Source organism: Amia ocellicauda, chromosome 14 (genome assembly GCF_036373705.1).
Source record: "Amia ocellicauda isolate fAmiCal2 chromosome 14, fAmiCal2.hap1, whole genome shotgun sequence".
In the NCBI taxonomy this organism is placed as follows: Eukaryota; Metazoa; Chordata; class Actinopteri; order Amiiformes; family Amiidae; genus Amia; species Amia ocellicauda.
In genome coordinates this window covers 2350384-2372848 of record NC_089863.1, presented here as the reverse complement: position 1 = coordinate 2372848, position 22465 = coordinate 2350384, and the positions used below count along the sequence as shown (strand labels likewise).

At 47.1% G+C, this 22465-nt stretch overlaps 36 non-coding genes across 36 annotated transcripts; 13 read left to right on the top strand and 23 right to left on the bottom strand.

The window, feature by feature from the left end:
- Nucleotides 1-100: 100 nt before the first annotated feature.
- Nucleotides 101-173, bottom strand: trnaf-gaa (transfer RNA phenylalanine (anticodon GAA)). The gene has a single exon. It is a non-coding gene; the product is annotated as a tRNA-Phe (tRNA).
- Nucleotides 174-1261: 1088 nt separating this feature from the next.
- trnaa-cgc (transfer RNA alanine (anticodon CGC)) lies at nucleotides 1262-1333 on the top strand. Its single transcript has one exon. It is a non-coding gene; the product is annotated as a tRNA-Ala (tRNA).
- Nucleotides 1334-1482: 149 nt separating this feature from the next.
- On the bottom strand, nucleotides 1483-1555 carry trnar-ccu (transfer RNA arginine (anticodon CCU)). Its single transcript has one exon. It is a non-coding gene; the product is annotated as a tRNA-Arg (tRNA).
- Nucleotides 1556-1838: 283 nt separating this feature from the next.
- Nucleotides 1839-1911, bottom strand: trnaf-gaa (transfer RNA phenylalanine (anticodon GAA)). The gene has a single exon. It is a non-coding gene; the product is annotated as a tRNA-Phe (tRNA).
- Nucleotides 1912-2999: 1088 nt separating this feature from the next.
- Nucleotides 3000-3071, top strand: trnaa-cgc (transfer RNA alanine (anticodon CGC)). The gene has a single exon. It is a non-coding gene; the product is annotated as a tRNA-Ala (tRNA).
- Nucleotides 3072-3221: 150 nt separating this feature from the next.
- On the bottom strand, nucleotides 3222-3294 carry trnar-ccu (transfer RNA arginine (anticodon CCU)). The gene has a single exon. It is a non-coding gene; the product is annotated as a tRNA-Arg (tRNA).
- A 283-nt stretch (nucleotides 3295-3577) lies between these two features.
- On the bottom strand, nucleotides 3578-3650 carry trnaf-gaa (transfer RNA phenylalanine (anticodon GAA)). The gene has a single exon. It is a non-coding gene; the product is annotated as a tRNA-Phe (tRNA).
- Nucleotides 3651-4630: 980 nt separating this feature from the next.
- On the top strand, nucleotides 4631-4702 carry trnaa-cgc (transfer RNA alanine (anticodon CGC)). Its single transcript has one exon. It is a non-coding gene; the product is annotated as a tRNA-Ala (tRNA).
- Nucleotides 4703-4851: 149 nt separating this feature from the next.
- Nucleotides 4852-4924, bottom strand: trnar-ccu (transfer RNA arginine (anticodon CCU)). Its single transcript has one exon. It is a non-coding gene; the product is annotated as a tRNA-Arg (tRNA).
- A 283-nt stretch (nucleotides 4925-5207) lies between these two features.
- On the bottom strand, nucleotides 5208-5280 carry trnaf-gaa (transfer RNA phenylalanine (anticodon GAA)). Its single transcript has one exon. It is a non-coding gene; the product is annotated as a tRNA-Phe (tRNA).
- Nucleotides 5281-6260: 980 nt separating this feature from the next.
- Nucleotides 6261-6332, top strand: trnaa-cgc (transfer RNA alanine (anticodon CGC)). Its single transcript has one exon. It is a non-coding gene; the product is annotated as a tRNA-Ala (tRNA).
- Nucleotides 6333-6482: 150 nt separating this feature from the next.
- Nucleotides 6483-6555, bottom strand: trnar-ccu (transfer RNA arginine (anticodon CCU)). The gene has a single exon. It is a non-coding gene; the product is annotated as a tRNA-Arg (tRNA).
- A 283-nt stretch (nucleotides 6556-6838) lies between these two features.
- On the bottom strand, nucleotides 6839-6911 carry trnaf-gaa (transfer RNA phenylalanine (anticodon GAA)). Its single transcript has one exon. It is a non-coding gene; the product is annotated as a tRNA-Phe (tRNA).
- A 980-nt stretch (nucleotides 6912-7891) lies between these two features.
- trnaa-cgc (transfer RNA alanine (anticodon CGC)) lies at nucleotides 7892-7963 on the top strand. The gene has a single exon. It is a non-coding gene; the product is annotated as a tRNA-Ala (tRNA).
- Nucleotides 7964-8111: 148 nt separating this feature from the next.
- On the bottom strand, nucleotides 8112-8184 carry trnar-ccu (transfer RNA arginine (anticodon CCU)). The gene has a single exon. It is a non-coding gene; the product is annotated as a tRNA-Arg (tRNA).
- Nucleotides 8185-8467: 283 nt separating this feature from the next.
- trnaf-gaa (transfer RNA phenylalanine (anticodon GAA)) lies at nucleotides 8468-8540 on the bottom strand. The gene has a single exon. It is a non-coding gene; the product is annotated as a tRNA-Phe (tRNA).
- Nucleotides 8541-9628: 1088 nt separating this feature from the next.
- On the top strand, nucleotides 9629-9700 carry trnaa-ugc (transfer RNA alanine (anticodon UGC)). The gene has a single exon. It is a non-coding gene; the product is annotated as a tRNA-Ala (tRNA).
- Nucleotides 9701-9849: 149 nt separating this feature from the next.
- On the bottom strand, nucleotides 9850-9922 carry trnar-ccu (transfer RNA arginine (anticodon CCU)). The gene has a single exon. It is a non-coding gene; the product is annotated as a tRNA-Arg (tRNA).
- Nucleotides 9923-10205: 283 nt separating this feature from the next.
- On the bottom strand, nucleotides 10206-10278 carry trnaf-gaa (transfer RNA phenylalanine (anticodon GAA)). Its single transcript has one exon. It is a non-coding gene; the product is annotated as a tRNA-Phe (tRNA).
- Nucleotides 10279-11258: 980 nt separating this feature from the next.
- Nucleotides 11259-11330, top strand: trnaa-cgc (transfer RNA alanine (anticodon CGC)). The gene has a single exon. It is a non-coding gene; the product is annotated as a tRNA-Ala (tRNA).
- A 149-nt stretch (nucleotides 11331-11479) lies between these two features.
- On the bottom strand, nucleotides 11480-11552 carry trnar-ccu (transfer RNA arginine (anticodon CCU)). The gene has a single exon. It is a non-coding gene; the product is annotated as a tRNA-Arg (tRNA).
- A 321-nt stretch (nucleotides 11553-11873) lies between these two features.
- trnaf-gaa (transfer RNA phenylalanine (anticodon GAA)) lies at nucleotides 11874-11946 on the bottom strand. Its single transcript has one exon. It is a non-coding gene; the product is annotated as a tRNA-Phe (tRNA).
- Nucleotides 11947-13034: 1088 nt separating this feature from the next.
- On the top strand, nucleotides 13035-13106 carry trnaa-ugc (transfer RNA alanine (anticodon UGC)). Its single transcript has one exon. It is a non-coding gene; the product is annotated as a tRNA-Ala (tRNA).
- Nucleotides 13107-13612: 506 nt separating this feature from the next.
- Nucleotides 13613-13685, bottom strand: trnaf-gaa (transfer RNA phenylalanine (anticodon GAA)). Its single transcript has one exon. It is a non-coding gene; the product is annotated as a tRNA-Phe (tRNA).
- A 980-nt stretch (nucleotides 13686-14665) lies between these two features.
- trnaa-ugc (transfer RNA alanine (anticodon UGC)) lies at nucleotides 14666-14737 on the top strand. The gene has a single exon. It is a non-coding gene; the product is annotated as a tRNA-Ala (tRNA).
- A 504-nt stretch (nucleotides 14738-15241) lies between these two features.
- Nucleotides 15242-15314, bottom strand: trnaf-gaa (transfer RNA phenylalanine (anticodon GAA)). The gene has a single exon. It is a non-coding gene; the product is annotated as a tRNA-Phe (tRNA).
- A 980-nt stretch (nucleotides 15315-16294) lies between these two features.
- trnaa-cgc (transfer RNA alanine (anticodon CGC)) lies at nucleotides 16295-16366 on the top strand. The gene has a single exon. It is a non-coding gene; the product is annotated as a tRNA-Ala (tRNA).
- Nucleotides 16367-16871: 505 nt separating this feature from the next.
- Nucleotides 16872-16944, bottom strand: trnaf-gaa (transfer RNA phenylalanine (anticodon GAA)). The gene has a single exon. It is a non-coding gene; the product is annotated as a tRNA-Phe (tRNA).
- Nucleotides 16945-18248: 1304 nt separating this feature from the next.
- On the top strand, nucleotides 18249-18320 carry trnaa-ugc (transfer RNA alanine (anticodon UGC)). The gene has a single exon. It is a non-coding gene; the product is annotated as a tRNA-Ala (tRNA).
- Nucleotides 18321-18469: 149 nt separating this feature from the next.
- On the bottom strand, nucleotides 18470-18542 carry trnar-ccu (transfer RNA arginine (anticodon CCU)). The gene has a single exon. It is a non-coding gene; the product is annotated as a tRNA-Arg (tRNA).
- Nucleotides 18543-18830: 288 nt separating this feature from the next.
- Nucleotides 18831-18903, bottom strand: trnaf-gaa (transfer RNA phenylalanine (anticodon GAA)). Its single transcript has one exon. It is a non-coding gene; the product is annotated as a tRNA-Phe (tRNA).
- Nucleotides 18904-20099: 1196 nt separating this feature from the next.
- trnaa-ugc (transfer RNA alanine (anticodon UGC)) lies at nucleotides 20100-20171 on the top strand. The gene has a single exon. It is a non-coding gene; the product is annotated as a tRNA-Ala (tRNA).
- Nucleotides 20172-20320: 149 nt separating this feature from the next.
- Nucleotides 20321-20393, bottom strand: trnar-ccu (transfer RNA arginine (anticodon CCU)). Its single transcript has one exon. It is a non-coding gene; the product is annotated as a tRNA-Arg (tRNA).
- A 283-nt stretch (nucleotides 20394-20676) lies between these two features.
- Nucleotides 20677-20749, bottom strand: trnaf-gaa (transfer RNA phenylalanine (anticodon GAA)). The gene has a single exon. It is a non-coding gene; the product is annotated as a tRNA-Phe (tRNA).
- Nucleotides 20750-21621: 872 nt separating this feature from the next.
- Nucleotides 21622-21693, top strand: trnaa-cgc (transfer RNA alanine (anticodon CGC)). Its single transcript has one exon. It is a non-coding gene; the product is annotated as a tRNA-Ala (tRNA).
- A 505-nt stretch (nucleotides 21694-22198) lies between these two features.
- Nucleotides 22199-22271, bottom strand: trnaf-gaa (transfer RNA phenylalanine (anticodon GAA)). Its single transcript has one exon. It is a non-coding gene; the product is annotated as a tRNA-Phe (tRNA).
- Nucleotides 22272-22465: the final 194 nt, after the last annotated feature.

Sequence of the window (22465 nt, the reverse complement as noted above, 5' to 3'; positions counted from 1 at the left end):
CCTTTGAATCGGAGCACAGTGCACTCTAGCTGCAAAATAGAAACGCACACGTGTGCAGTACATGGGCTCTTTGTGCTTTCTGAACATACTCCTCGTGAAATGCCGAAACCCGGGATTGATCCAGGGACCTTTAGATCTTCAGTCTAACGCTCTCCCAACTGAGCTATTTCGGCCAAATACAACCACATCCATTGTGATATCCACTGTTTTCGATTACGTCGGGATTGACTCCATTTAAACACAGCCGCACAAGTCAGGATGGCTGAGTGGTCTGAGGCGCTGCTTTCAGCTCGCAGTCTTCACTGGATGCTTGGGATGGAATCCCACTTCTGCCAAGGGATCTTTTACCACCCAGGAACACACTCACACCTGTTCTGCCGACAAGGACAACACGAGTTGAGGACTGTGCTGACATGGAGCTGACAATCAATGTTGCAAGAAACACATCAATGCACATGTATTTAGTCTTTGATTAATTGACTTCAACATGTCATTCTTTAGTCCCTGTACCCTCGAAGCAACACTCAGCATAGTAGAGGCTGTAGCTCGGCGTTAGTGCGTGTAACTTCTATGTATCACACCTGGCCCTGACAGTGTGATTTTTGGCAACAGGCGGTCTATGACTTGATCCCGAGAAGTGAAAATGACGCACCCATGTGCGTCGCTGCAATGTCGTCTTCTCCTTCACTATTCACAGTGGATGCGCTCACACGCTGTTTCTGGGAGAAACTGTTGCTTGCGTTACGTGTCATCCATTGTCCAGCGCACAGTAGCTTCTTTCTCCTTCTCCTTGCCCATGTCATCCACATATTGTACCGTTGGGCAACGCTAGGAACAGCGTCGTAGCATGCTTTGAGACTCAAGGAACGACAGTGCAACTCTTTTCTTTCTGTGTTGCATTGTTTACCTGTTGGTGTTGTGTGCCGTAGGGCAACGCTAGGAACAGCGTCGTAGCATGCTTTGAGACTCAAGGAACGACAGTGCAACTCTTTTCTTTCTGTGTTGCATTGTTTACTTGTTGGTGTTGTGTGCCGTTGGGCAACGCTAGGAACAGCGTCGTAGCATGCTTTGAGACTCAAGGAACGACAGTGCAACTCTTTTCTTTCTGTGTTGCATTGTTTACTTGTTGGTGTTGTGTGCCATTGGGTTACGCTAGGAACAGCGTCGTAGCATGCTTTGAGACTCAAGGAATGACAGTGCAACTCTTTTCTTTCTGTGTTGCATTGTTTGTTTGCTGTTGAAGGAAACACATGCTGGTGGTGGGGATGTAGCTCAGTGGTAGAGCGCATGCTTCGCATGTATGAGGTACCGAGATCAATCCTCGGCATCTCCAGGATATCTTTTAATGTCTATGTTTCCCGGTTCAATCGGCGCAGTTCCCAAGTTTCCCAGATGCAATTCGTGAATAGGATATGAGCAGAAGGAAAAAACGACAAGAGCCCACAGAGAATTACCAATTGTGTTCAGAAACAAGGCAGGCATCACCCCAGATGGGACTCGAACCCACAATCCCTGGCTTAGGAGGCCAGTGCCTTATCCATTAGGCCACTGGGGCTCAGTCAGGTAGTTTCTGAACATGAAAAAAAAAAAAAAAGCACGAAACAGTGCAATGAAGTGAATAGTTACAGGAATTGTCCCGTTGCAGGAGTCATTGCACAGCCTGCAGTGTAAAGTGAACAAGGAGCCTGTCGTTGATTTCGCCTAGAGTTGTATTTGCAAAAGGGCTTTGAATCAATTACCTTTGAATCGGAGCACAGTGCACTCTAGCTGCAAAATAGAAACGCACACGTGTGCAGTACATGGGCTCTTTGTGCTTTCTGAACATACTCCTCGTGAAATGCCGAAACCCGGGATTGATCCAGGGACCTTTAGATCTTCAGTCTAACGCTCTCCCAACTGAGCTATTTCGGCCAAATACAACCACATCCATTGTGATATCCACTGTTTTCGATTACGTCGGGATTGACTCCATTTAAACACAGCCGCACAAGTCAGGATGGCTGAGTGGTCTGAGGCGCTGCTTTCAGCTCGCAGTCTTCACTGGATGCTTGGGATGGAATCCCACTTCTGCCAAGGGATCTTTTACCACCCAGGAACACACTCACACCTGTTCTGCCGACAAGGACAACACGAGTTGAGGACTGTGCTGACATGGAGCTGACAATCAATGTTGCAAGAAACACATCAATGCACATGTATTTAGTCTTTGATTAATTGACTTCAACATGTCATTCTTTAGTCCCTGTACCCTCGAAGCAACACTCAGCATAGTAGAGGCTGTAGCTCGGCGTTAGTGCGTGTAACTTCTATGTATCACACCTGGCCCTGACAGTGTGATTTTTGGCAACAGGCGGTCTATGACTTGATCCCGAGAAGTGAAAATGACGCACCCATGTGCGTCGCTGCAATGTCGTCTTCTCCTTCACTATTCACAGTGGATGCGCTCACACGCTGTTTCTGGGAGAAACTGTTGCTTGCGTTACGTGTCATCCATTGTCCAGCGCACTGTAGCTTCTTTCTCCTTCTCCTTGCCCATGTCATCCACATATTGTACCGTTGGGCAACGCTAGGAACAGCGTCGTAGCATGCTTTGAGACTCAAGGAACGACAGTGCAACTCTTTTCTTTCTGTGTTGCATTGTTTACTTGTTGGTGTTGTGTGCCGTTGGGCAACGCTAGGAAGAGCGTCGTAGCATGCTTTCAGACTCAAGGAACGACAGTGCAACTCTTTTCTTTCTGTGTTGCATTGTTTACTTGTTGGTGTTGTGTGCCGTTGGGCAACGCTAGGAACAGCGTCGTAGCATGCTTTCAGACTCAAGGAACGACAGTGCAACTCTTTTCTTTCTGTGTTGCATTGTTTACTTGTTGGTGTTGTGTGCCATTGGGTTACGCTAGGAACAGCGTCGTAGCATGCTTTGAGACTCAAGGAATGACAGTGCAACTCTTTTCTTTCTGTGTTGCATTGTTTGTTTGCTGTTGAAGGAAACACATGCTGGTGCTGGGGATGTAGCTCAGTGGTAGAGCGCATGCTTCGCATGTATGAGGTCCCGAGATCAATCCTCGGCATCTCCAGGATATCTTTTAATGTCTATGTTTCCCGGTTCAATCGGCGCAGTTCCCAACTTTCCCAGATGCAATTCGTGAATAGGATATGAGCAGAAGGAAAAAAACGACAAGAGCCCACAGAGAATTACCAATTGTGTGCAGAAACAAGGCAGGCATCACCCCAGATGGGACTCTAACCCACAATCCCTGGCTTAGGAGGCCAGTGCCTTATCCATTAGGCCACTGGGGCTCAGTCAGGTAGTTTCTGAACATGAAAAAAAAAAAAAAAGCACGAAACAGTGCAATGAAGTGAATAGTTACAGGAATTGTCCCGTTGCAGGAGTCATTGCACAGCCTGCAGTGTAAAGTGAACAAGGAGCCTGTCGTTGATTTCGCCTAGAGTTGTATTTGCAAAAGGGCTTTGAATCAATTACCTTTGAATCGGAGCACAGTGCACTCTAGCTGCAAAATAGAAACGCACACGTGTGCAGTACATGGGCTCTTTGTGCTTTCTGAACATACTCCTCGTGAAATGCCGAAACCCGGGATTGATCCAGGGACCTTTAGATCTTCAGTCTAACGCTCTCCCAACTGAGCTATTTCGGCCAAATACAACCACATCCATTGTGATATCCACTGTTTTCGATTACGTCGGGATTGACTCCATTTAAACACAGCCGCACAAGTCAGGATGGCTGAGTGGTCTGAGGCGCTGCTTTCAGCTCGCAGTCTTCACTGGATGCTTGGGATGGAATCCCACTTCTGCCAAGGGATCTTTTACCACCCAGGAACACACTCACACCTGTTCTGCCGACAAGGACAACACGAGTTGAGGACTGTGCTGACATGGAGCTGACAATCAATGTTGCAAGAAACACATCAATGCACATGTATTTAGTCTTTGATTAATTGACTTCAACATGTCATTCTTTAGTCCCTGTACCCTCGAAGCAACACTCAGCATAGTAGAGGCTGTAGCTCGGCGTTAGTGCGTGTAACTTCTATGTATCACACCTGGCCCTGACAGTGTGATTTTTGGCAACAGGCGGTCTATGACTTGATCCCGAGAAGTGAAAATGACGCACCCATGTGCGTCGCTGCAATGTCGTCTTCTCCTTCACTATTCACAGTGGATGCGCTCACACGCTGTTTCTGGGAGAAACTGTTGCTTGCGTTACGTGTCATCCATTGTCCAGCGCACTGTAGCTTCTTTCTCCTTCTCCTTGCCCATGTCATCCACATATTGTACCGTTGGGCAACGCTAGGAACAGCGTCGTAGCATGCTTTGAGACTCAAGGAACGACAGTGCAACTCTTTTCTTTCTGTGTTGCATTGTTTACTTGTTGGTGTTGTGTGCCGTTGGGCAACGCTAGGAACAGCGTCGTAGCATGCTTTGAGACTCAAGGAACGACAGTGCAACTCTTTTCGTTCTGTGTTGCATTGTTTACTTGTTGGTGTTGTGTGCCATTGGGTTACGCTAGGAACAGCGTCGTAGCATGCTTTGAGACTCAAGGAATGACAGTGCAACTCTTTTCTTTCTGTGTTGCATTGTTTGTTTGCTGTTGAAGGAAACACATGCAGGTGGTGGGGATGTAGCTCAGTGGTAGAGCGCATGCTTCGCATGTATGAGGTCCCGAGATCAATCCTCGGCATCTCCAGGATATCTTTTAATGTCTATGTTTCCCGGTTCAATCGGCGCAGTTCCCAAGTTTCCCAGATGCAATTCGTGAATAGGATATGAGCAGAAGGAAAAAACGACAAGAGCCCACAGAGAATTACCAATTGTGTTCAGAAACAAGGCAGGCATCACCCCAGATGGGACTCGAACCCACAATCCCTGGCTTAGGAGGCCAGTGCCTTATCCATTAGGCCACTGGGGCTCAGTCAGGTAGTTTCTGAACATGAAAAAAAAAAAAAAAGCACGAAACAGTGCAATGAAGTGAATAGTTACAGGAATTGTCCCGTTGCAGGAGTCATTGCACAGCCTGCAGTGTAAAGTGAACAAGGAGCCTGTCGTTGATTTCGCCTAGAGTTGTATTTGCAAAAGGGCTTTGAATCAATTACCTTTGAATCGGAGCACAGTGCACTCTAGCTGCAAAATAGAAACGCACACGTGTGCAGTACATGGGCTCTTTGTGCTTTCTGAACATACTCCTCGTGAAATGCCGAAACCCAGGATTGATCCAGGGACCTTTAGATCTTCAGTCTAACGCTCTCCCAACTGAGCTATTTCGGCCAAATACAACCACATCCATTGTGATATCCACTGTTTTCGATTACGTCGGGATTGACTCCATTTAAACACAGCCGCACAGGTCAGGATGGCTGAGTGGTCTGAGGCGCTGCTTTCAGCTCGCAGTCTTCACTGGATGCTTGGGATGGAATCCCACTTCTGCCAAGGGATCTTTTACCACCCAGGAACACACTCACACCTGTTCTGCCGACAAGGACAACACGAGTTGAGGACTGTGCTGACATGGAGCTGACAATCAATGTTGCAAGAAACACATCAATGCACATGTATTTAGTCTTTGATTAATTGACTTCAACATGTCATTCTTTAGTCCCTGTACCCTCGAAGCAACACTCAGCATAGTAGAGGCTGTAGCTCGGCGTTAGTGCGTGTAACTTCTATGTATCACACCTGGCCCTGACAGTGTGATTTTTGGCAACAGGCGGTCTATGACTTGATCCCGAGAAGTGAAAATGACGCACCCATGTGCGTCGCTGCAATGTCGTCTTCTCCTTCACTATTCACAGTGGATGCGCTCACACGCTGTTTCTGGGAGAAACTGTTGCTTGCGTTACGTGTCATCCATTGTCCAGCGCACTGTAGCTTCTTTCTCCTTCTCCTTGCCCATGTCATCCACATATTGTACCGTTGGGCAACGCTAGGAACAGCGTCGTAGCATGCTTTGAGACTCAAGGAACGACAGTGCAACTCTTTTCTTTCTGTGTTGCATTGTTTACTTGTTGGTGTTGTGTGCCGTTGGGCAACGCTAGGAACAGCGTCGTAGCATGCTTTGAGACTCAAGGAACGACAGTGCAACTCTTTTCGTTCTGTGTTGCATTGTTTACTTGTTGGTGTTGTGTGCCATTGGGTTACGCTAGGAACAGCGTCGTAGCATGCTTTGAGACTCAAGGAATGACAGTGCAACTCTTTTCTTTCTGTGTTGCATTGTTTGTTTGCTGTTGAAGGAAACACATGCTGGTGGTGGGGATGTAGCTCAGTGGTAGAGCGCATGCTTCGCATGTATGAGGTCCCGAGATCAATCCTCGGCATCTCCAGGATATCTTTTAATGTCTATGTTTCCCGGTTCAATCGGCGCAGTTCCCAACTTTCCCAGATGCAATTCGTGAATAGGATATGAGCAGAAGGAAAAAAACGACAAGAGCCCACAGAGAATTACCAATTGTGTGCAGAAACAAGGCAGGCATCACCCCAGATGGGACTCTAACCCACAATCCCTGGCTTAGGAGGCCAGTGCCTTATCCATTAGGCCACTGGGGCTCAGTCAGGTAGTTTCTGAACATGAAAAAAAAAAAAAAAGCACGAAACAGTGCAATGAAGTGAATAGTTACAGGAATTGTCCCGTTGCAGGAGTCATTGCACAGCCTGCAGTGTAAAGTGAACAAGGAGCCTGTCGTTGATTTCGCCTAGAGTTGTATTTGCAAAAGGGCTTTGAATCAATTACCTTTGAATCGGAGCACAGTGCACTCTAGCTGCAAAATAGAAACGCACACGTGTGCAGTACATGGGCTCTTTGTGCTTTCTGAACATACTCCTCGTGAAATGCCGAAACCCGGGATTGAACCAGGGACCTTTAGATCTTCAGTCTAACGCTCTCCCAACTGAGCTATTTCGGCCAAATACAACCACATCCATTGTGATATCCACTGTTTTCGATTACGTCGGGATTGACTCCATTTAAACACAGCCGCACAAGTCAGGATGGCTGAGTGGTCTGAGGCGCTGCTTTCAGCTCGCAGTCTTCACTGGATGCTTGGGATGGAATCCCACTTCTGCCAAGGGATCTTTTACCACCCAGGAACACACTCACACCTGTTCTGCCGACAAGGACAACACGAGTTGAGGACTGTGCTGACATGGAGCTGACAATCAATGTTGCAAGAAACACATCAATGCACATGTATTTAGTCTTTGATTAATTGACTTCAACATGTCATTCTTTAGTCCCTGTACCCTCGAAGCAACACTCAGCATAGTAGAGGCTGTAGCTCGGCGTTAGTGCGTGTAACTTCTATGTATCACACCTGGCCCTGACAGTGTGATTTTTGGCAACAGGCGGTCTATGACTTGATCCCGAGAAGTGAAAATGACGCACCCATGTGCGTCGCTGCAATGTCGTCTTCTCCTTCACTATTCACAGTGGATGCGCTCACACGCTGTTTCTGGGAGAAACTGTTGCTTGCGTTACGTGTCATCCATTGTCCAGCGCACTGTAGCTTCTTTCTCCTTCTCCTTGCCCATGTCATCCACATATTGTACCGTTGGGCAACGCTAGGAACAGCGTCGTAGCATGCTTTGAGACTCAAGGAACGACAGTGCAACTCTTTTCTTTCTGTGTTGCATTGTTTACTTGTTGGTGTTGTGTGCCGTTGGGCAACGCTAGGAACAGCGTCGTAGCATGCTTTGAGACTCAAGGAATGACAGTGCAACTCTTTTCTTTCTGTGTTGCATTGTTTACTTGTTGGTGTTGTGTGCCGTTGGGCAACGCTAGGAACAGCGTCGTAGCATGCTTTGAGACTCAAGGAATGACAGTGCAACTCTTTTCTTTCTGTGTTGCATTGTTTGTTTGCTGTAGAAGGAAACACATGCAGGTGGTGGGGATGTAGCTCAGTGGTAGAGCGCATGCTTCGCATGTATGAGGTCCCGTGATCAATCCTCGGCATCTCCAGGATATCTTTTAATGTCTATGTTTCCCGGTTCAATCGGCGCAGTTCCCAACTTTCCCAGATGCAATTCGTGAATAGGATATGAGCAGAAGGAAAAAACGACAAGAGCCCACAGAGAATACCAATTGTGTTCAGAAACAAGGCAGGCATCACCCCAGATGGGACTTGAACCCACAATCCCTGGCTTAGGAGGCCAGTGCCTTATCCATTAGGCCACTGGGGCTCAGTCAGGTAGTTTCTGAACATGAAAAAAAAAAAAAAAGCACGAAACAGTGCAATGAAGTGAATAGTTACAGGAATTGTCCCGTTGCAGGAGTCATTGCACAGCCTGCAGTGTAAAGTGAACAAGGAGCCTGTCATTGATTTCGCCTAGAGTTGTATTTGCAAAAGGGCTTTGAATCAATTACCTTTGAATCGGAGCACAGTGCACTCTAGCTGCAAAATAGAAACGCACACATGTGCAGTACATGGGCTCTTTGTGCTTTCTGAACATACTCCTCGTGAAATGCCGAAACCCGGGATTGAACCAGGGACCTTTAGATCTTCAGTCTAACGCTCTCCCAACTGAGCTATTTCGGCCAAATACAACCACATCCATTGAGATATCCACTGTTTTCGATTACGTCGGGATTGACTCCATTTAAACACAGCCGCACAAGTCAGGATGGCTGAGTGGTCTGAGGCGCTGCTTTCAGCTCGCAGTCTTCACTGGATGCTTGGGATGGAATCCCACTTCTGCCAAGGGATCTTTTACCACCCAGGAACACACTCACACCTGTTCTGCCGACAAGGACAACACGAGTTGAGGACTGTGCTGACATGGAGCTGACAATCAATGTTGCAAGAAACACATCAATGCACATGTATTTAGTCTTTGATTAATTGACTTCAACATGTCATTCTTTAGTCCCTGTACCCTCGAAGCAACACTCAGCATAGTAGAGGCTGTAGCTCGGCGTTAGTGCGTGTAACTTCTATGTATCACACCTGGCCCTGACAGTGTGATTTTTGGCAACAGGCGGTCTATGACTTGATCCCGAGAAGTGAAAATGACGCACCCATGTGCGTCGCTGCAGTGTCGTCTTCTCCTTCACTATTCACAGTGGATGCGCTCTCACGCTGTTTCTGGGAGAAACTGTTGCTTGCGTTACGTGTCATCCATTGTCCAGCGCACTGTAGCTTCTTTCTCCTTCTCCTTGCCCATGTCATCCACATATTGTACCGTTGGGCAACGCTAGGAACAGCGTCGTAGCATGCTTTGAGACTCAAGGAACGACAGTGCAACTCTTTTCTTTCTGTGTTGCATTGTTTACATGTTGGTGTTGTGTGCCGTTGGGCAACGCTAGGAACAGCGTCGTAGCATGCTTTGAGACTCAAGGAACGACAGTGCAACTCTTTTCTTTCTGTGTTGCATTGTTTACTTGTTGGTGTTGTGTGCCGTTGGGCAACGCTAGGAACAGCGTCGTAGCATGCTTTCAGACTCAAGGAACGACAGTGCAACTCTTTTCTTTCTGTGTTGCATTGTTTACTTGTTGGTGTTGTGTGCCATTGGGTTACGCTAGGAACAGCGTCGTAGCATGCTTTGAGACTCAAGGAATGACAGTGCAACTCTTTTCTTTCTGTGTTGCATTGTTTGTTTGCTGTTGAAGGAAACACATGCTGGTGGTGGGGATGTAGCTCAGTGGTAGAGCGCATGCTTTGCATGTATGAGGTCCCGAGATCAATCCTCGGCATCTCCAGGATATCTTTTAATGTCTATGTTTCCCGGTTCAATCGGCGCAGTTCCCAACTTTCCCAGATGCAATTCGTGAATAGGATATGAGCAGAAGGAAAAAACGACAAGAGCCCACAGAGAATTACCAATTGTGTTCAGAAACAAGGCAGGCATCACCCCAGATGGGACTCGAACCCACAATCCCTGGCTTAGGAGGCCAGTGCCTTATCCATTAGGCCACTGGGGCTCAGTCAGGTAGTTTCTGAACATGAAAAAAAAAAAAAAAGCACGAAACAGTGCAATGAAGTGAATAGTTACAGGAATTGTCCCGTTGCAGGAGTCATTGCACAGCCTGCAGTGTAAAGTGAACAAGGAGCCTGTCGTTGATTTCGCCTAGAGTTGTATTTGCAAAAGGGCTTTGAATCAATTACCTTTGAATCGGCGCACAGTGCACTCTAGCTGCAAAATAGAAACGCACACGTGTGCAGTACATGGGCTCTTTGTGCTTTCTGAACATACTCCTCGTGAAATGCCGAAACCCGGGATTGAACCAGGGACCTTTAGATCTTCAGTCTAACGCTCTCCCAACTGAGCTATTTTGGCCAAATACAACCACATCCATTGTGATATCCACTGTTTTCGATTACGTCGGGATTGACTCCATTTAAACACAGCCGCACAAGTCAGGATGGCTGAGTGGTCTGAGGCGCTGCTTTCAGCTCGCAGTCTTCACTGGATGCTTGGGATGGAATCCCACTTCTGCCAAGGGATCTTTTACCACCCAGGAACACACTCACACCTGTTCTGCCGACAAGGACAACACGAGTTGAGGACTGTGCTGACATGGAGCTGACAATCAATGTTGCAAGAAACACATCAATGCACATGTATTTAGTCTTTGATTAATTGACTTCAACATGTCATTCTTTAGTCCCTGTACCCTCGAAGCAACACTCAGCATAGTAGAGGCTGTAGCTCGGCGTTAGTGCGTGTAACTTCTATGTATCACACCTGGCCCTGACAGTGTGATTTTTGGCAACAGGCGGTCTATGACTTGATCCCGAGAAGTGAAAATGACGCACCCATGTGCGTCGCTGCAATGTCGTCTTCTCCTTCACTATTCACAGTGGATGCGCTCACACGCTGTTTCTGGGAGAAACTGTTGCTTGCGTTACGTGTCATCCATTGTCCAGCGCACTGTAGCTTCTTTCTCCTTCTCCTTGCCCATGTCATCCACATATTGTACCGTTGGGCAACGCTAGGAACAGCGTCGTAGCATGCTTTGAGACTCAAGGAACGACAGTGCAACTCTTTTCTTTCTGTGTTGCATTGTTTACTTGTTGGTGTTGTGTGCCGTTGGGCAACGCTAGGAACAGCGTCGTAGCATGCTTTGAGACTCAAGGAACGACAGTGCAACTCTTTTCTTTCTGTGTTGCATTGTTTACTTGTTGGTGTTGTGTGCCGTTGGGCAACGCTAGGAACAGCGTCGTAGCATGCTTTGAGACTCAAGGAATGACAGTGCAACTCTTTTCTTTCTGTGTTGCATTGTTTGTTTGCTGTAGAAGGAAACACATGCAGGTGGTGGAGATGTAGCTCAGTGGTAGAGCGCATGCTTCGCATGTATGAGGTCCCGTGATCAATCCTCGGCATCTCCAGGATATCTTTTAATGTCTATGTTTCCCGGTTCAATCGGCGCAGTTCCCAACTTTCCCAGATGCAATTCGTGAATAGGATATGAGCAGAAGGAAAAAACGACAAGAGCCCACAGAGAATTACCAATTGTGTTCAGAAACAAGGCAGGCATCACCCCAGATGGGACTTGAACCCACAATCCCTGGCTTAGGAGGCCAGTGCCTTATCCATTAGGCCACTGGGGCTCAGTCAGGTAGTTTCTGAACATGAAAAAAAAAAAAAAAAAAAAAAAAAAAAAAAAAAAAAAAAAAAAAAAAAAAAAGCACGAAACAGTGCAATGAAGTGAATAGTTACAGGAATTGTCCCATTGCAGGAGTCATTGCACAGCCTGCAGTGTAAAGTGAACAAGGAGCCTGTCGTTGATTTCGCCTAGAGTTGTATTTGCAAAAGGGCTTTGAATCAATTACCTTTGAATCGGAGCACAGTGCACTCTAGCTGCAAAATAGAAACGCACACGTGTGCAGTACATGGGCTCTTTGTGCTTTCTGAACATACTCGTCGTGAAATGCCGAAACCCGGGATTGAACCAGGGACCTTTAGATCTTCAGTCTAACGCTCTCACAACTGAGCTATTTCGGCCAAATACAACCAGATCCATTGAGATATCCACTGTTTTCGATTACGTCGGGATTGACTCCATTTAAACACAGCCGCACAAGTCAGGATGGCTGAGTGGTCTGAGGCGCTGCTTTCAGCTCGCAGTCTTCACTGGATGCTTGGGATGGAATCCCACTTCTGCCAAGGGATCTTTTACCACCCAGGAACACACTCACACCTGTTCTGCCGACAAGGACAACACGAGTTGAGGACTGTGCTGACATGGAGCTGACAATCAATGTTGCAAGAAACACATCAATGCACATGTATTTAGTCTTTGATTAATTGACTTCAACATGTCATTCTTTAGTCCCTGTACCCTCGAAGCAACACTCAGCATAGTAGAGGCTGTAGCTCGGCGTTAGTGCGTGTAACTTCTATGTATCACACCTGGCCCTGACAGTGTGATTTTTGGCAACAGGCGGTCTATGACTTGATCCCGAGAAGTGAAAATGACGCACCCATGTGCGTCGCTGCAATGTCGTCTTCTCCTTCACTATTCACAGTGGATGCGCTCACACGCTGTTTCTGGGAGAAACTGTTGCTTGCGTTACGTGTCATCCATTGTCCAGCGCACTTTAGCTTCTTTCTCCTTCTCCTTGCCCATGTCATCCACATATTGTACCGTTGGGCAACGCTAGGAACAGCGTCGTAGCATGCTTTGAGACTCAAGGAACGACAGTGCAACTCTTTTCTTTCTGTGTTGCATTGTTTACTTGTTGGTGTTGTGTGCCGTTGGGCAACGCTAGGAACAGCGTCGTAGCATGCTTTGAGACTCAAGGAACGACAGTGCAACTCTTTTCTTTCTGTGTTGCATTGTTTACTTGTTGGTGTTGTGTGCCGTTGGGCAACGCTAGGAACAGCGTCGTAGCATGCTTTGAGACTCAAGGAACGACAGTGCAACTGTTTTCTTTCTGTGTTGCATTGTTTACTTGTTGGTGTTGTGTGCCATTGGGTTACGCTAGGAACAGCGTCGTAGCATGCTTTGAGACTCAAGGAATGACAGTGCAACTCTTTTCTTTCTGTGTTGCATTGTTTGTTTGCTGTTGAAGGAAACACATGCTGGTGGTGGGGATGTAGCTCAGTGGTAGAGCGCATGCTTTGCATGTATGAGGTCCCGAGATCAATCCTCGGCATCTCCAGGATATCTTTTAATGTCTATGTTTCCCGGTTCAATCGGCTCAATTCCCAACTTTCCCAGATGCAATTCGTGAATAGGATATGAGCAGAAGGAAAAAACGACAAGAACCCACAGAGAATTACCAATTGTGTGCAGAAACAAGGCAGACATCACCCCAGATGGGACTCGAACCCACAATCCCTGGCTTAAAGGCCAGTGCCTTATCCATTAGGCCACTGGGGCTCAGTCATGTAGTTTCTGAACATGAAAAAAAAAAAAAAAAAGCACGAAACAGTGCAATGAAGTGAATAGTTACAGGAATTGTCCCGTTGCAGGAGTCATTGCACAGCCTGCAGTGTAAAGTGAACAAGGAGCCTGTCATTGATTTCGCCTAGAGTTGTATTTGCAAAAGGGCTTTGAATCAATTACCTTTGAATCGGAGCACAGTGCACTCTAGCTGCAAAATAGAAACGCACACGTGTGCAGTACATGGGCTCTTTGTGCTTTCTGAACATACTCCTCGTGAAATGCCGAAACCCGGGATTGAACCAGGGACCTTTAGATCTTCAGTCTAACGCTCTCCCAACTGAGCTATTTCGGCCAAATACAACCACATCCATTGTGATATCCACTGTTTTCGATTACGTCGGGATTGACTCCATTTAAACACAGCCGCACAAGTCAGGATGGCTGAGTGGTCTGAGGCGCTGCTTTCAGCTCGCAGTCTTCACTGGATGCTTGGGATGGAATCCCACTTCTGCCAAGGGATCTTTTACCACCCAGGAACACACTCAGACCTGTTCTGCCGACAAGGACAACACGAGTTGAGGACTGTGCTGACATGGAGCTGACAATCAATGTTGCAAGAAACACATCAATGCACATGTATTTAGTCTTTGATTAATTGACTTCAACATGTCATTCTTTAGTCCCTGTACCCTCGAAGCAACACTCAGCATAGTAGAGGCTGTAGCTCGGCGTTAGTGCGTGTAACTTCTATGTATCACACCTGGCCCTGACAGTGTGATTTTTGGCAACAGGCGGTCTATGACTTGATCCCGAGAAGTGAAAATGACGCACCCATGTGCGTCGCTGCAATGTCGTCTTCTCCTTCACTATTCACAGTGGATGCGCTCACACGCTGTTTCTGGGAGAAACTGTTGCTTGCGTTACGTGTCATCCATTGTCCAGCGCACTGTAGCTTCTTTCTCCTTCTCCTTGCCCATGTCATCCACATATTGTACCGTTGGGCAACGCTAGGAACAGCGTCGTAGCATGCTTTGAGACTCAAGGATCGACAGTGCAACTCCTTTCTTTCTGTGTTGCATTGTTTACTTGTTGGTGTTGTGTGCCGTTGGGCAACGCTAGGAACAGCGTCGTAGCATGCTTTGAGACTCAAGGAACGACAGTGCAACTCTTTTCTTTCTGTGTTGCATTGTTTACTTGTTGGTGTTGTGTGCCGTTGGGCAACGCTAGGAACAGCGTCGTAGCATGCTTTGAGACTCAAGGAATGACAGTGCAACTCTTTTCTTTCTGTGTTGCATTGTTTGTTTGCTGTTGAAGGAAACACATGCTGGTGGTGGGGATGTAGCTCAGTGGTAGAGCGCATGCTTTGCATGTATGAGGTCCCGAGATCAATCCTCGGCATCTCCAGGATATCTTTTAATGTCTATGTTTCCCGGTTCAATCGGCTCAATTCCCAACTTTCCCAGATGCAATTCGTGAATAGGATATGAGCAGAAGGAAAAAACGACAAGAACCCACAGAGAATTACCAATTGTGTGCAGAAACAAGGCAGACATCACCCCAGATGGGACTCGAACCCACAATCCCTGGCTTAAAGGCCAGTGCCTTATCCATTAGGCCACTGGGGCTCAGTCAGGTAGTTTCTGAACATGAAAAAAAAAAAAAAAGCACGAAACAGTGCAATGAAGTGAATAGTTACAGGAATTGTCCCGTTGCAGGAGTCATTGCACAGCCTGCAGTGTAAAGTGAACAAGGAGCCTGTCGTTGATTTCGCCTAGAGTTGTATTTGCAAAAGGGCTTTGAATCAATTACCTTTGAATCGGAGCACAGTGCACTCTAGCTGCAAAATAGAAACGCACACGTGTGCAGTACATGGGCTCTTTGTGCTTTCTGAACATACTCCTCGTGAAATGCCGAAACCCGGGATTGAACCAGGGACCTTTAGATCTTCAGTCTAACGCTCTCCCAACTGAGCTATTTCGGCCAAATACAACCACATCCATTGTGATATCCACTGTTTTCGATTACGTCAGGATTGACTCCATTTAAACACAGCCGCACAAGTCAGGATGGCTGAGTGGTCTGAGGTGCTGCTTTCAGCTCGCAGTCTTCACTGGATGCTTGGGATGGAATCCCACTTCTGCCAAGGGATCTTTTACCACCCAGGAACACACTCACACCTGTTCTACCGACAAGGACAACACGAGGTGAGGACTGTGCTGACATGGAGCTGACAATCAATGTTGCAAGAAACACATCAATGCACATGTATTTAGTCTTTGATTAATTGACTTCAACATGTCATTCTTTAGTCCCTGTACCCTCGAAGCAACACTCAGCATAGTAGAGGCTGTAGCTCGGCGTTAGTGCGTGTAACTTCTATGTATCACACCTGGCCCTGACAGTGTGATTTTTGGCAACAGGCGGTCTATGACTTGATCCCGAGAAGTGAAAATGACGCACCCATGTGCGTCGCTGCAATGTCGTCTTCTCCTTCACTATTCACAGTGGATGCGCTCACACGCTGTTTCTGGGAGAAACTGTTGCTTGCGTTACGTGTCATCCATTGTCCAGCGCACTGTAGCTTCTTTCTCCTTCTCCTTGCCCATGTCATCCACATATTGTACCGTTGGGCAACGCTAGGAACAGCGTCGTAGCATGCTTTGAGACTCAAGGAACGACAGTGCAACTCCTTTCTTTCTGTGTTGCATTGTTTACTTGTTGGTGTTGTGTGCCGTTGGGCAACGCTAGGAACAGCGTCGTAGCATGCTTTGAGACTCAAGGAACGACAGTGCAACTCTTTTCTTTCTGTGTTGCATTGTTTACTTGTTGGTGTTGTGTGCCGTTGGGCAACGCTAGGAACAGCGTCGTAGCATGCTTTGAGACTCAAGGAATGACAGTGCAACTCTTTTCTTTCTGTGTTGCATTGTTTGTTTGCTGTAGAAGGAAACACATGCAGGTGGTGGGGATGTAGCTCAGTGGTAGAGCGCATGCTTCGCATGTATGAGGTCCCGTGATCAATCCTCGGCATCTCCAGGATATGTTTTAATGTCTATGTTTCCCGGTTCAATCGGCGCAGTTCCCAACTTTCCCAGATGCAATTCGTGAATAGGATATGAGCAGAAGGAAAAAACGACAAGAACCCACAGAGAATTACCAATTGTGTGCAGAAACAAGGCAGACATCACCCCAGATGGGACTCGAACCCACAATCCCTGGCTTAAAGGCCAGTGCCTTATCCATTAGGCCACTGGGGCTCAGTCAGGTAGTTTCTGAACATGAAAAAAAAAAAAAAAAGCACGAAACAGTGCAATGAAGTGAATAGTTACAGGAATTGTCCCGTTGCAGGAGTCATTGCACAGCCTGCAGTGTAAAGTGAACAAGGAGCCTGTCGTTGATTTCGCCTAGAGTTGTATTTGCAAAAGGGCTTTGAATCAATTACCTTTGAATCGGAGCACAGTGCACTCTAGCTGCAAAATAGAAACGCACACGTGTGCAGTACATGGGCTCTTTGTGCTTTCTGAACATACTCCTCGTGAAATGCCGAAACCCGGGATTGAACCAGGGACCTTTAGATCTTCAGTCTAACGCTCTCCCAACTGAGCTATTTCGGCCAAATACAACCACATCCATTGTGATATCCACTGTTTTCGATTACGTCGGGATTGACTCCATTTAAACACAGCCGCACAAGTCAGGATGGCTGAGTGGTCTGAGGCGCTGCTTTCAGCTCGCAGTCTTCACTGGATGCTTGGGATGGAATCCCACTTCTGCCAAGGGATCTTTTACCACCCAGGAACACACTCACACCTGTTCTGCCGACAAGGACAACACGAGTTGAGGACTGTGCTGACATGGAGCTGACAATCAATGTTGCAAGAAACACATCAATGCACATGTATTTAGTCTTTGATTAATTGACTTCAACATGTCATTCTTTAGTCCCTGTACCCTCGAAGCAACACTCAGCATAGTAGAGGCTGTAGCTCGGCGTTAGTGCGTGTAACTTCTATGTATCACACCTGGCCCTGACAGTGTGATTTTTGGCAACAGGCGGTCTATGACTTGATCCCGAGAAGTGAAAATGACGCACCCATGTGCGTCGCTGCAATGTCGTCTTCTCCTTCACTATTCACAGTGGATGCGCTCACACGCTGTTTCTGGGAGAAACTGTTGCTTGCGTTACGTGTCATCCATTGTCCAGCGCACTGTAGCTTCTTTCTCCTTCTCCTTGCCCATGTCATCCACATATTGTACCGTTGGGCAACGCTAGGAACAGCGTCGTAGCATGCTTTGAGACTCAAGGAACGACAGTGCAACTCTTTTCGTTCTGTGTTGCATTGTTTACCTGTTGGTGTTGTGTGCCGTTGGGCAACGCTAGGAACAGCGTCGTAGCATGCTTTGAGACTCAAGGAACGACAGTGCAACTCTTTTCTTTCTGTGTTGCATTGTTTACTTGTTGGTGTTGTGTGCCATTGGGTTACGCTAGGAACAGCGTCGTAGCATGCTTTGAGACTCAAGGAATGACAGTGCAACTCTTATCTTTCTGTGTTGCATTGTTTACTTGTTGGTGTTGTGTGCCGTTGGCCAACGCTAGGAACAGCGTCGTAGCATGCTTTGAGACTCAAGGAACGACAGTGCAACTCTTTTCTTTCTGTGTTGCATTGTTTACTTGTTGGTGTTGTGTGCCGTTGGGCAACGCTAGGAACAGCGTCGTAGCATGCTTTCAGACTCAAGGAACGACAGTGCAACTCTTTTCTTTCTGTGTTGCATTGTTTACTTGTTGGTGTTGTGTGCCATTGGGTTACGCTAGGAACAGCGTCGTAGCATGCTTTGAGACTCAAGGAATGACAGTGCAACTCTTTTCTTTCTGTGTTGCATTGTTTGTTTGCTGTTGAAGGAAACACATGCTGGTGGTGGGGATGTAGCTCAGTGGTAGAGCGCATGCTTTGCATGTATGAGGTCCCGAGATCAATCCTCGGCATCTCCAGGATATCTTTTAATGTCTATGTTTCCCGGTTCAATCGGCGCAGTTCCCAACTTTCCCAGATGCAATTCGTGAATAGGATATGAGCAGAAGGAAAAAACGACAAGAGCCCACAGAGAATTACCAATTGTGTTCAGAAACAAGGCAGGCATCACCCCAGATGGGACTTGAACCCACAATCCCTGGCTTAGGAGGCCAGTGCCTTATCCATTAGGCCACTGGGGCTCAGTCAGGTAGTTTCTGAACATGAAAAAAAAAAAAAAAAAAATGCACGAAACAGTGCAATGAAGTGAATAGTTACAGGAATTGTCCCGTTGCAGGAGTCATTGCACAGCCTGCAGTGTAAAGTGAACAAGGAGCCTGTCGTTGATTTCGCCTAGAGTTGTATTTGCAAAAGGGCTTTGAATCAATTACCTTTGAATCGGAGCACAGTGCACTCTAGCTGCAAAATAGAAACGCACACGTGTGCAGTACATGGGCTCTTTGTGCTTTCTGAACATACTCCTCGTGAAATGCCGAAACCCGGGATTGAACCAGGGACCTTTAGATCTTCAGTCTAACGCTCTCCCAACTGAGCTATTTCGGCCAAATACAACCACATCCATTGTGATATCCACTGTTTTCGATTACGTCGGGATTGACTCCATTTAAACACAGCCGCACAAGTCAGGATGGCTGAGTGGTCTGAGGCGCTGCTTTCAGCTCGCAGTCTTCACTGGATGCTTGGGATGGAATCCCACTTCTGCCAAGGGATCTTTTACCACCCAGGAACACACTCACACCTGTTCTGCCGACAAGGACAACACGAGTTGAGGACTGTGCTGACATGGAGCTGACAATCAATGTTGCAAGAAACACATCAATGCACATGTATTTAGTCTTTGATTAATTGACTTCAACATGTCATTCTTTAGTCCCTGTACCCTCGAAGCAACACTCAGCATAGTAGAGGCTGTAGCTCGGCGTTAGTGCGTGTAACTTCTATGTATCACACCTGGCCCTGACAGTGTGATTTTTGGCAACAGGCGGTCTATGACTTGATCCCGAGAAGTGAAAATGACGCACCCATGTGCGTCGCTGCAATGTCGTCTTCTCCTTCACTATTCACAGTGGATGCGCTCACACGCTGTTTCTGGGAGAAACTGTTGCTTGCGTTACGTGTCATCCATTGTCCAGCGCACTGTAGCTTCTTTCTCCTTCTCCTTGCCCATGTCATCCACATATTGTACCGTTGGGCAACGCTAGGAACAGCGTCGTAGCATGCTTTGAGACTCAAGGAACGACAGTGCAACTCTTTTCTTTCTGTGTTGCATTGTTTACTTGTTGGTGTTGTGTGCCGTTGGGCAACGCTAGGAACAGCGTCGTAGCATGCTTTGAGACTCAAGGAACGACAGTGCAACTCTTTTCGTTCTGTGTTGCATTGTTTACTTGTTGGTGTTGTGTGCCATTGGGTTACGCTAGGAACAGCGTCGTAGCATGCTTTGAGACTCAAGGAATGACAGTGCAACTCTTTTCTTTCTGTGTTGCATTGTTTACTTGTTGGTGTTGTGTGCCGTTGGGCAACGCTAGGAACAGCGTCGTAGCATGCTTTCAGACTCAAGGAACGACAGTGCAACTCTTTTCTTTCTGTGTTGCATTGTTTACTTGTTGGTGTTGTGTGCCATTGGGTTACGCTAGGAACAGCGTCATAGCATGCTTTGAGACTCAAGGAATGACAGTGCAACTCTTTTCTTTCTGTGTTGCATTGTTTGTTTGCTGTTGAAGGAAACACATGCTGGTGGTGGGGATGTAGCTCAGTGGTACAGCGCATGCTTTGCATGTATGAGGTCCCGAGATCAATCCTCGGCATCTCCAGGATATCTTTTAATGTCTATGTTTCCCGGTTCAATCGGCGCAGTTCCCAACTTTCCCAGATGCAATTCGTGAATAGGATATGAGCAGAAGGAAAAAACGACAAGAGCCCACAGAGAATTACCAATTGTGTTCAGAAACAAGGCAGGCATCACCCCAGATGGGACTTGAACCCACAATCCCTGGCTTAGGAGGCCAGTGCCTTATCCATTAGGCCACTGGGGCTCAGTCAGGTAGTTTCTGAACATGAAAAAAAAAAAAAAAGCACGAAACAGTGCAATGAAGTGAATAGTTACAGGAATTGTCCCATTGCAGGAGTCATTGCACAGCCTGCAGTGTAAAGTGAACAAGGAGCCTGTCGTTGATTTCGCCTAGAGTTGTATTTGCAAAAGGGCTTTGAATCAATTACCTTTGAATCGGAGCACAGTGCACTCTAGCTGCAAAATAGAAACGCACACGTGTGCAGTACATGGGCTCTTTGTGCTTTCTGAACATACTCCTCGTGAAATGCCGAAACCCGGGATTGATCCAGGGACCTTTAGATCTTCAGTCTAACGCTCTCCCAACTGAGCTATTTCGGCCAAATACAACCACATCCATTGTGATATCCACTGTTTTCGATTACGTCGGGATTGACTCCATTTAAACACAGCCGCACAAGTCAGGATGGCTGAGTGGTCTGAGGCGCTGCTTTCAGCTCGCAGTCTTCACTGGATGCTTGGGATGGAATCCCACTTCTGCCAAGGGATCTTTTACCACCCAGGAACACACTCACACCTGTTCTGCCGACAAGGACAACACGAGTTGAGGACTGTGCTGACATGGAGCTGACAATCAATGTTGCAAGAAACACATCAATGCACATGTATTTAGTCTTTGATTAATTGACTTCAACATGTCATTCTTTAGTCCCTGTACCCTCGAAGCAACACTCAGCATAGTAGAGGCTGTAGCTCGGCGTTAGTGCGTGTAACTTCTATGTATCACACCTGGCCCTGACAGTGTGATTTTTGGCAACAGGCGGTCTATGACTTGATCCCGAGAAGTGAAAATGACGCACCCATGTGCGTCGCTGCAATGTCGTCTTCTCCTTCACTATTCACAGTGGATGCGCTCACACGCTGTTTCTGGGAGAAACTGTTGCTTGCGTTACGTGTCATCCATTGTCCAGCGCACTGTAGCTTCTTTCTCCTTCTCCTTGCCCATGTCATCCACATATTGTACCGTTGGGCAACGCTAGGAACAGCGTCGTAGCATGCTTTGAGACTCAAGGAACGACAGTGCAACTCTTTTCTTTCTGTGTTGCATTGTTTACTTGTTGGTGTTGTGTGCCGTTGGGCAACGCTAGGAACAGCGTCGTAGCATGCTTTGAGACTCAAGGAATGACAGTGCAACTCTTTTCTTTCTGTGTTGCATTGTTTGTTTGCTGTAGAAGGAAACACATGCAGGTGGTGGGGATGTAGCTCAGTGGTAGAGCGCATGCTTCGCATGTATGAGGTCCCGTGATCAATCCTCGGCATCTCCAGGATATCTTTTAATGTCTATGTTTCCCGGTTCAATCGGCGCAGTTCCCAACTTTCCCAGATGCAATTCGTGAATAGGATATGAGCAGAAGGAAAAAACGACAAGAACCCACAGAGAATTACCAATTGTGTGCAGAAACAAGGCAGACATCACCCCAGATGGGACTCGAACCCACAATCCCTGGCTTAAAGGCCAGTGCCTTATCCATTAGGCCACTGGGGCTCAGTCAGGTAGTTTCTGAACATGAAAAAAAAAAAAAAAAGCACGAAACAGTGCAATGAAGTGAATAGTTACAGGAATTGTCCCGTTGCAGGAGTCATTGCACAGCCTGCAGTGTAAAGTGAACAAGGAGCCTGTCGTTGATTTCGCCTAGAGTTGTATTTGCAAAAGGGCTTTGAATCAATTACCTTTGAATCGGAGCACAGTGCACTCTAGCTGCAAAATAGAAACGCACACGTGTGCAGTACATGGGCTCTTTGTGCTTTCTGAACATACTCGTCGTGAAATGCCGAAACCCGGGATTGAACCAGGGACCTTTAGATCTTCAGTCTAACGCTCTCCCAACTGAGTTATTTCGGCCAAATACAACCACATCCATTGTGATATCCACTGTTTTCGATTACGTCGGGATTGACTCCATTTAAACACAGCCGCACAAGTCAGGATGGCTGAGTGGTCTGAGGCGCTGCTTTCAGCTCGCAGTCTTCACTGGATGCTTGGGATGGAATCCCACTTCTGCCAAGGGATCTTTTACCACCCAGGAACACACTCAC